The following is a 9,724-nucleotide window of genomic DNA, read 5'->3' as shown; positions in this document are numbered from 1 at the left end:
ATGTGAGAAAAACCAATGTACAATACTCACCATCATTTAAAGAGAACAGGATCTGCAGTTTTATTTGTGTGAAAACAAAAGACAATTTTAGAGCACTTAGGCTTTGGTTCTTATTGCAATAAACAACACACACAATTATAATAAAGTACAATGGAAGCTGTTTGTGGTTTTTGTTTTTGTTTTTGTTTTTTTGGCCAGTCCTGGGCCTTGGACTCAGGGCCTGAGCACTGTCCCTGGCTTCTTCCCGCTCAAGGCTAGCACTCTGCCACTTGAGCCACAGCGCCGCTTCTGGCCGTTTTTCTGTATATGTGGTGCTGGGGAGTCGAACCTAGGGCCTCGTGTATCCGAGGCAGGCACTCTTGCCACTAGGCTATATCCCCAGCCCGGTTTATTTGTTTTTGTCAGTCCTTTCACTTGCGACTCAGGGCCTGAGCACTATCCCTGGCTCCTTTGTGCTCAAGCCTAGCCCTCTACCACTTGAGCAACAGCGCCTCTTCTGGTCTTTTCTATACATGTGGTGTTGAGGAATTGAACCAAGGGATTCATGTATACTAGGCAAGGGTTCTTGCCACTAGACCATATTCCTCACATCTCTGATTTTGAATTAGATAATACAAGGTATTAAAATTTGTACAAATGGTAATGTAAAACCTTTCCAAAAAATACCAAGACTAATTCTAGAAACCTACTTTGAAGACATCCTATCTAAACCTTTCTCTATTTTTTGCCATACCTAGGGCTTGAACTCAGTTCCTGAGCAGTGTCCCTGGCTTCTTTCTGCTCAAGGCTGGCACTCTACCACTTGAGGCAGAGAGCCACTTCTGGCTTTTTCTATATATGTGGGGATGAGGAATCGAACACAAGGCTTCATGTATACGAGGCAATTTCCATGCAACTAGGCCATATTCCGACCCCCAACAATGATCTTATTAGTGTGCTTGACACCGACATACATCTCCTCTAGCATCCTCTGCTGAGCCTTGACAAATTTGTGTTTGGTATAGTAATGGGGTCCAAGTGGGAGAAATCCTCCATCCCTCCAACCGTCTACCACTCAGAGACAGCCTCAAGTACCAAGATGGATTAATTGGGTAAGTAAAAAGCAGAATGGCCAGCCAAGGCCACAGCCCAGACTTGAGAGCTGTGGAGAAGCACCTTGGGCTGGGCTCAGGGTCGGGTTATATAGGCAAATATTACATGGTCGAGGTGGCCACAAGCAGGTGGCCAAGGAGGTTACATTAAAAGAGAAACAGCATAGTCATGTCAGGTCATAGGCAGGTGGCCAATGGAGTTACAGTCTGCATCATAATAACTATTTGAACCAACCTATCATTTTAGTTAGCACTGACCCATGAATTTGACAGGTTCCCACAGGATGCAGGCGGGGGTAAGGCTACTCCTTCCTGAAAGGACACAGGTTGCTGAGCTGTTTTACTATCACTAGCCCCTAACAAGAACCATGGACTGGCTTTAACTGGTGCTTTTATTTGTCAGGGCAAGCTCTTATGTGCCAGAGAAAATTTGGAACTAGTTTAAATGAAGTGACAACACTTATGTATAATGATGATGCTAAACAAAAACAGAGTACCAGGTATCAGGCTACCCAAGGACTGACTGGTGCAGAGAAGTGTGGAATAAATTAGCACTGGTGGGCTCACTGTGTGCTGGCCAGTTTAAGCAGAGCAGGGAGAACTCCCTTTAAATTCAAACAATTCTGATTTTTAAAGTTCCCTGGTTACATTGTAGACAATGAGTAATATCTCTTTAAACTAGATGAGTTGATTCACATTAAACAAAAATTCAAATGTCTGTATAATTGTAGCTTTCTCAACATCCCCTAATGATAATCTTGTGGGCTCCAGCTCAGAGCTTTTGTGCTTTAGGCTAAATGCTCTACCACTTGAGCCAAAACTCCACTTCCGGTTTACTGATCGTTAACTGGAGATGAGCGTCCCACAGGCCTTCTTGCACAGGATGGCTCCAACTCTTGATCCTCAGGTCTCAGCCCCTTGAGTAGCTAGGCTTGAAGATATGAGCTATAACTCCCAGGAAAACTCCTCTTTGGTTCCATGTACATCCAAAAGGATTTAAGGTCTAGTCTGATGTTCAATCAAGTACTTCACTCTCTGTTCCACAAAGTGCATGAGCCAGCAAGAGATGCAGGGGCCAGATCCAGTCAGGCGTCACATGTCAGACTGAGGACTGAAGGCATCTATCTGGATAACACCCCCCAGAGTTTGGGGGATCCTTTGATGCTTCTTGTAACAGAAGTTGGTTTGTTTTTGTTTGTTTGTTTGTTTTGCCAGTCCTGTGCTTTGCACTCTTGGCCTGAGCACTGTCCCTGGTTTCTTTTTGCTCAAGGCTAGCAATGTTCCACTTGAGCCACAGCGCCACTTCTGGCCATTTTCTGTATATGTGGTGCTGGGGAATTGAACCCAGGGCCTCATGTATATAAGGCAAGCACTCTTGCCACTAGGCCATATTCCCAGCCCCTGATGCTTCTTATACCTACATTCAATCCATGTAAACTATCAGAGCTTTGTTTCATAAAGGGAGTTGCAGGTATACTTGTGAAGTTACTTCATAGACTCAATAATGGGTTTCCCCCTGTTTGAAATAGAAATGTAATTTCATAAATGAGTAGGGAAAACCCATTAGGTGAAGGTTGATATTTTGTTCTTCAAGGTTTGAGGAAAAACATTCCCCTTCCTCCTCCAAACAAACAGAGTAACAAACCAAGAGCTGGGCTCAGAGCACAGGGATTTTGGTAGCCCTGTGGAGTGCAGCTTATTACATTCATACCACTGTAAGCAAAGTACGTGGCTTAACCAGTCCCTAACATGGATCAGTTCCTTGATCTATGTGAAAGGGAAATTTTCAGCTGTCACTCAGGGGTAAATTCTTTTCTGTTCTTCTGCACTGAAAGATATTAATACTTACTTGGTGAATTATTGAATTTTTCCTGGTTATAGGATTGGCAGTCAGTGCACTAAACTCTCCATTGCCTCCTCCATCATTTTGGGGGAACTGTCTTAGGAAAGATGGTGCTATGAGCACCCACTCTCCTCTGGCTTTGTAAAACAGCACCAGAATGCTGCACATCAACTACATTGCCATTTTTGTGATTGCTGTGCAGAGGGGACACGGCAGGGGATGTGGGTGCTCAAAACTACAGATCTCCTTATTCACTGGCTTCAGGGTTTGGTTTTAGTTATTTGTTCATTAATTTATTTCCAGCACTGGGGCTTGAACTCAGAGCATCATGCTCTTCTTTTTTTTTAATTTATATCGATAAGGTGATGTACAGAGAGGGTACAGTTACATAATAAGGGAGTAAGTACATTTCTTGTCATATTTGTTACACCTTTCTTCATTTTTCTTTCTCTTCCCTAGTTCAGATAAGCATATTTACAATATCCAGTGTACCAAAATCATATACAGTGAACACAAGGGGTAAGTTAAAGGAAATTCACCTAAACATAATGAAAACAGTAAAATCCTCCTGTTTCCATCTCTTAGTATATTTTGCTTAGCCTCATCTTATATAATCACATGTATGTAGCTGTTGAGCTATTGTTCTCCTGGCAGGGCTATCCTAGACCTTTTTAAATTTATTTAGTAATTGTTTGGTTTTAGAGACATGATGTAATGTTGCTGACCAAAACATGTAGCCATTTGAAGAGAAGTTTGTTATTTTACAGACATGATCTGAGCTCTGTGCTCTAGGCTTGTCTTGCTCAACATTACTCATTCAAGATCTGACCATTTGGGCTGGGGATATAGCCTGGCGGCAAGAGTGACTGCCTCGGATACACGAGGCCCTAGGTTCGATTCCCCAGCACCACATATACAGAAAACGGCCAGAAGCGGCGCTGTGGCTCAAGTGGCGGAGTGCTAGCCTTGAGCGGGAAGAAGCCAGGAACAGTGCTCAGGCCCTGAGTCCAAGGCCCAGGACTGGCCAAAAAAAAAAAAAAAAAAAAAAAAAAAGATCTGACCATTTCCCTGTGATTGCCATTATTTTATCATTTCTTTTTTTTGCCATTAAGATTATCTTTATTTTAAGTACACATTAAACAAGAGATTATCTAAAATCAAATGTAACACTTTTCAAAGAGACATATTCTAAAATAACTGATTTCAATGAGAAATTAAAAATTTACTGAGTAGTCTGATTTCTAAGTTTATCTTACTGTTGGTCTTTGTTTTTTCTAGTCAAGTCTGGTGCTTTAATACTTGGACCACAGCTCCACTTCTGTCTTTTTGCTGCTTAATTGCAAATAGTCTTGTGGAATTTTCTGTATGGACTGATTCTAAACCTAAATACTCAGCCCACAGACTCCAGAAAAGCTACAATGAGAGGTGTGTCAGGGTCCACCTTCATTGGCTACTGGGTTGATAATGTTGGTGGACCAAATCAGTAAAAGCTGTGGTTTTAGGGGCTGTGAATGTGGCCTAGTGGTAGTTTGTACTTGCCTAGCATGCATAAAGGTCTGAGTTCGATTCCTCAGTACCACATATATATATATATATATATATATATATATATATATATATATATATATATATATATATATATATATACAAAAGCGGTGCTGTGGCTCAAGTGATAGAGTGCTAGTCTTAAGCAATAAGAAGCCCAGGACAGTGCTCAGGGCCTGAATTCAAACTCCAAGGATAGCACACAAAAAAGCTATTATTTAAGAACTTGGGACTCAAAAATTATACAGCACCAAAAGATGTTCTGTATTCAGAAGAAAACTGGTAGTACATGTTTATTTTGGGCTCGCAGGTCTTCAATGCACCTAGAACATTTCTCATCTTCCATTTCCAAATATGAAGCAGTGGAATCATTGAACATGCAGCTCTTGTGCCTTTCTATTCCGGTGTCCAGAGCCATCATTCTTTTTGTGTATGAGTTTGTTGATCGTTGCACACTCAATGAGACAGCATGCCATGGCTGTTCTAACTGGTGTATTTTCTTTAGCTGATTGTATTCAAGGTTCATCCCTAGTGTACTCTGTAGTAATATTTTCTTCCTTTTCAATGCATTCACGAATTGTTTTATGTGTTCCTATGTTTTGTTTGTGAGTACTTATGAAGCGTTTCTTAAAGTAGTTGCTACCCTCCTTGCTAAACTTCTTTTGCACACCTGTGTTTTCCAGGTGAAAAACTTCCCACATTGGATACATTCATTTGATTCCTGACCTGTGTGAATTCTGTTATGTTTCCTTAAGGACCCTGAAGGATTTTCCAAATGTGCTGCATTCCTAAGATTTCTCTCCTGTGTATATTTGCTGATGAACAGGAAGACAGGATTTCTGGGTGAAACCGTCCCACATGTGTTACATCAGTAAAGTTTCTCTCGTGTGTGTGTTCTCATGAAAAGGTGTGATTTCCAGGTGAGTGATTTTCCACATTGATTACATAGATAAAGTTTTTCATTTGTTTGAACTCACTTCTGTGCACTGATATATGACTTGTGGGTTAAAAACTTTCCACACTCATTATGATCATATGGTTTCTCTTCTTTGTGTTCATTGATGAATACTAAGATATGTCTACTGGGTGAAATACATTCCAATTGTTTAACATTTGTAAGGGTTCTCTCCTGTATGTGTTCTCTCATGAAGGGTACCACTTGATTTCTGGGTAGAAGACTTTCCACATGTGTTACATTTATAAGGTTTCTTTCCTGTATGTGTTCTCTCATGAAGACTTAGGTATGATTTGTTGGTAAAAGACTTTCCACATGTGTTACATTTATAAGGTTTCTATCCTGTATGCGTTTTCTCATGATGTCTTAGGTATGACTTCCGGGAAAAACACCTTCCACATGTGTTACATTTATAAGGTTTCACACCTGTATGTGTTCTCTCATGAAAACTAACACATGATTGACGGGCAAAAGTCTTTCCACATGTCCTACATTTATAAGGTTTCTCTCCTGTATGTGTTCTCTCATGAACAATAAGGTTTCTTTTCGAGACAAAAGACTTTCCACATGTGTTACATTTATAAGGTTTGTCTCCTGTATGTGATCTCTCATGAACAGTAACGCTTGATTTCTGGGTAAAAGACTTTCCACATGTATTACATTTATAAGGTTTCTCTCCTGTATGTGTTCTCTCATGAAGACTTAGGTATGATTTGTGGGAAAAAGACTTTCCACATGTGTTACAGTTATAAGGTTTCTCTCCTGTATGTGTTCTCTCATGAAGACTTAGGTGTGATTTCTGGGAAAATGACTTCCCACATGTGTTACATTTATAAGGTTTCTCTCCTGTATGTATTTTCTCATGATCACTTATGTATGACTTCCGGGCAAAACACCTTCCACATGTGTTACATTTGTAAGGTTTCACTCCTGTATGTGTTCTCTCATGAACACTAACACATGATTGACGGGCAAAAGTCTTTCCACATGTCCTACATTTATAAGGTTTCTCTCCTGTATGTGTTCTCTCATGAACAATAAGGTTTCTTTTCGAGACAAAAGACTTTCCACATGTGTTACATTTATAAGGTTTGTCTCCTGTATGTGATCGCTCATGAACAGTAACACTTGATTTCTGGGTAAAAGACTTTCCACATGTGTTACATTTATAAGGTTTATCTCCTGTATGAGTTACCTGATGAATACTGAGTTGAGTTTTCCAGGTGAAGGACTTCCCACATTGGTCACATTCATATGGTTTCCCACCTGTTTGAATTCTATTATGTGCATTTAAAATTGTCCTCAACCTGAAAGATTTTCCACATTTGTTACATATATGAGGTCTCTCACCTGAGTCAATTTTGTTATGTCTTCTAAGAATTTTCTTGCTCCTGAAGTAATTTTCATATATATTACATTCATAAGTTTTCTCAGTAATATGTTTTCTATTATGTGTTCTTAGAGCTGACATGTGTTTGAGGGACTTTCCATATCTGTTGCATTCATGATTTTCTCCCATACAAGCACAATTATTTTTAAAGAATATGGTCTTTGAGGTTAATAACGTCCCTTCTCGACCATCTGCGAAATAATGCTGCTTACTGGGAATTAATGAACATTGATTAAAAGTTTCCATGTTGCTAAGGGATTTTTCATCTACATGAGAGACACCAGGCCTGGATCCAGCATGCATCTCTTCAGGCTCAAAATGGAGAACCATATTCTGATATGCAATGGATGCCTCAGTCCTCATTCCTAAGGATTTCCTACAATTCCTATGCAGCTCTGGCATGTGTTTAGAGCTCAAATGAAAATCTCTCACTACACTCACTCTTTCATCCACAGGGTTGCTTTTGGTGATTGCTACTTCACACGGCCATTCTTCTGGACTTTTCTTGCAACTCTTAATTATGTCATCAATTTCCAGGACATCTAAAATGATTCATCAAAAAATAAACAAATAAACATGAGGATCAAAGACATCGAAATAAAAACAGATACCCTGAAAATACTACAAGAATGAGTAGGAGACACACTTGTGCTCCTTGGCACAGGATGAAACTTCCTTAATAAAGGCCCAGAAATGCTAAAAATCTAAGAAAGCTTGGGTAAATGGGACTGCATCAAACTCCAGATCTTCTGCTGGGCAAAAGACATAGCTTCAAAGATAAACAGAAAGCCCACAGCCTGGGAAAAGATCTTTACCAGCCCTACAATGGACAAAGGCCTCATATCTAAAATATATTGAGAACTAAAAAAAATAAATTCCTGCAAAACAAAACTTCAAAGAACCACGAGCCCCTCAACAAGTGAGCTAAAGACTTAAAAAGAGACTACTCTGATGAGGAAATGAGAATGGTCAAGAGACATATGAAAAAGTGCTCTGCGTCACTGGCCATAAAATAAATGGAAATCAAACAACATTGAGATTCCACCTCAACCCAGTAAGAATGTCCTTTATGAAGAAAAAAAAAAAAAAAAAACAGTACCAAATGTTGGAGGGGATGTGACCAAAAGGGAACGCTACTTCATTTTATTGGTGGGAATGTAAACTGGTTCAGCCACTCTGGAACACAGTATGGAGATTCTTTAGGAAGTCTAAACATATGGCTCCCTTATAACCCAGGAGCCCCACTTTTGGGCATCTACCCAAAAGACCACAAACAAGAACACACTAAAGTGACTAACACAACAACGTTCATCGCAGTACAATTTCTCATAGGTAAAGTATGGAACGAACCCAGATTCCCTTCAGCAGATGAATGGATCAGGAAAATATGGTACATATTCACAATGGAATTTTATGCCTCTATCAGAAAGAATGTCATAGCCACATTCATAAGGAAATGGAAGAACTTGGAAAAAATTATACTAAGTGAAGTGAGCCAGACTCAAAGAAAAATGGACTCTATGGTTTCCCTCAGAGGGAATAATTGGCACAGGTTTAGGCTAGTCAGAGCAGAGGATCACAAGAGGCTAATAGCTATACCCTTATGAACGCATAAGATGATGTGAAGTGGAATGAACTGCAGGTTAAAGAAACAAATGTGATCACTGTTGTAATTACTTTCAACATGTCATGTGAAACTGTAGCCTCTTTCGTTTATGATCCTCTTGTATCCCCTTCCTGTGGGAGAATAATTTCTCTGACCAGTGGGACCCTAGCCTTGGCACAGATATTTTGATGCCTTATTAGCAAACTAATAGGCCTATGGGAACAAATATTTATTAAAGAGGCTCCTTTGTTGGCCAAAGGAAGACACTTTGTCATGAGACTCTCATCCCCTGTATAGAGCCACCCTGGGGAGACTTGTTTGCACAGCTGCTCCCGCCAAAGCTTTTGACAGTAAATAGGGAAGTCAATGGTCTAAGATAATTACTCTTGAGGAAATAGTAGCTAGGTGATAGAGTTCTGCATTGACTGATTTGATCCTTTGTAGTAGGGACATCCTTTGTAGTAGTGATAACCTTTGTCCTAGCGACATCCCTTGCAGTAGCGACATTCGCAACTTTTGTATTGATATGGATATCTTTCTGTATTAATTTTACTCTTGAAGTTGTGAATTGATTTCTAGCCCTATATAAACCCTGGCCCTCCTAAAATAAAGTGTGCATCGGTCCACTCGCCTCTGCATCCCCCTTGTCCTGACTACAGTTGCAGTTACCCAGGTCCAACAACTGGCGTCCAGATCCAGGGACTTGATAATTGATCCATAGGAGATTACAGAACTGCATTCGAGCTCTCAAGTGGAGGTGAGAGATATTTTGATATAAATGGTATTAACTCTCCGATAAAGATTAGCAGACTGACAGAGTGGATCCATAAACAAAAAGTTGCTATCTGTGTTCTTCAAGAGACCTATCTTACAGCAAGGGACAAAAAGGCTTCGAATGAAAGGATGGTACAAGATCTTCCAAGCAAACACACCTACCAAAATGGAAGGGGTAGCCATCCTGATTTCAGACAAGCTGGACTTATCATTAAAATCAACCAAAAAGACAAAGAAGGACACTACATTTTAATACAAGGAAAAATCCAGAATCAAGCCATCATGGTGATAAACTTATACTCACCGAACAAGAGGCCATACATATGTCAAATAAATTCTCACAGAACTACAGAACAAGATAGACCCAAACACAGTCATAGTGGGAGGCTTTAATACTCCACTCTCTCCAAGAGACAAATCCAACACACAGAGGACTAGCAAGGGAGCCGAAGACATAGCTAATACCATGTCCCAAATGGATCTGACAGATCTGTACAGAGTCTTTCACCTCACTGAGACC

The sequence above is a fragment of the Perognathus longimembris genome, unplaced genomic scaffold (genome assembly GCF_023159225.1).
Source record: "Perognathus longimembris pacificus isolate PPM17 unplaced genomic scaffold, ASM2315922v1 HiC_scaffold_5932, whole genome shotgun sequence".
Classification (NCBI taxonomy): domain Eukaryota; kingdom Metazoa; phylum Chordata; class Mammalia; order Rodentia; family Heteromyidae; genus Perognathus; species Perognathus longimembris.
The sequence above is the reverse complement of the archived record's forward strand: the minus strand, read 5'-3'. Positions refer to the sequence as shown.